Source organism: Octopus bimaculoides, chromosome 25 (genome assembly GCF_001194135.2).
Source record: "Octopus bimaculoides isolate UCB-OBI-ISO-001 chromosome 25, ASM119413v2, whole genome shotgun sequence".
Taxonomy (NCBI): Eukaryota; Metazoa; Mollusca; class Cephalopoda; order Octopoda; family Octopodidae; genus Octopus; species Octopus bimaculoides.
The window spans coordinates 818,303-819,167 of NC_069005.1; the positions used below are offsets into that span (position 1 = coordinate 818,303).

The 865-nt window shown below is 39.7% G+C and overlaps 2 protein-coding genes across 4 annotated transcripts in view; one reads left to right on the forward strand and one right to left on the reverse strand.

Annotated features, from left to right (window-relative positions):
• Nucleotides 1-865, reverse strand: part of LOC106871373 (transmembrane protein 19) — a 44,824-nt gene that overhangs the window by 14,691 nt on the left and 29,268 nt on the right. The gene's annotated exons all lie outside the window — the stretch shown is intronic.
• The window catches only part of LOC106871372 (mitochondrial sodium/calcium exchanger protein), a 28,135-nt gene that overhangs the window by 1,396 nt on the left and 25,874 nt on the right, over nucleotides 1-865 (forward strand). The window lies entirely within an intron of this gene.

Here is an 865-nt window from a genome sequence, read left to right on the forward strand (position 1 = left end):
TATATATATATATATATATATATATATATTAATATATATTTATATATATATGTATGTATATATTTATTTATCTATATATGTATATATACCAGTGGTTCCTAACCCTTTTATTTAAATGAGTTTTTCCACAGACCCCTTTTAATATGCTTATCTTTATGTGCGTGTATATATATATATGAAATTTTGAATTTAGCTCATGGACCCCCAGTCCTACATTTGTGGATTACCAGGGGGCCATGGACCCCAAGTTGGGAACCACTGGTATATATGTATACACACACACATGCTTGTGTGTGTGTGTGTGTGTGAGGAGGGGGACATAGCTGAAAAGGACATGCATGTATGTGTGGATGGCTACAATATCTCTTAGCTTCACATGTCTTCTCAGGCATTGCAAATCGCCTGAGATCTCGGTCCCCTCTCATCCCCTTTTGCGAGGCTCAACAACTGCAGATCCTTTCCCGCCACTTTGTCCCATGCCTTCCTGGGTCCCCTCTTTTAATGGGATTCTCTCCACATTGAGTGATCAGCATTTCTTTATGTGGCTCTCCTCATCTCTATGCATCATCACACGGCCATACTGGTGCAGTCTTCCCTCTTGCACTCAATGCCTCTTATAACCAAGTTTTCTCTTCAAAACACTTGTCTCAAGCCTAATTGTGTTTATCTTCTTTACTAACCATCTCTTCCTCCCTCCCTCTCTCTGTCTCTTTCTTGCTATGTACACACACACACACACACACACACACACAAACACCTCTTTACACTTTGACAATTCAAGAAGTGGAAAACGTCTTAATTAGGTTCTCATAGTTTTCTTCCTGTAACGTCTCTCATGGCCGATCCTTCCTATGTTTAATGAGCA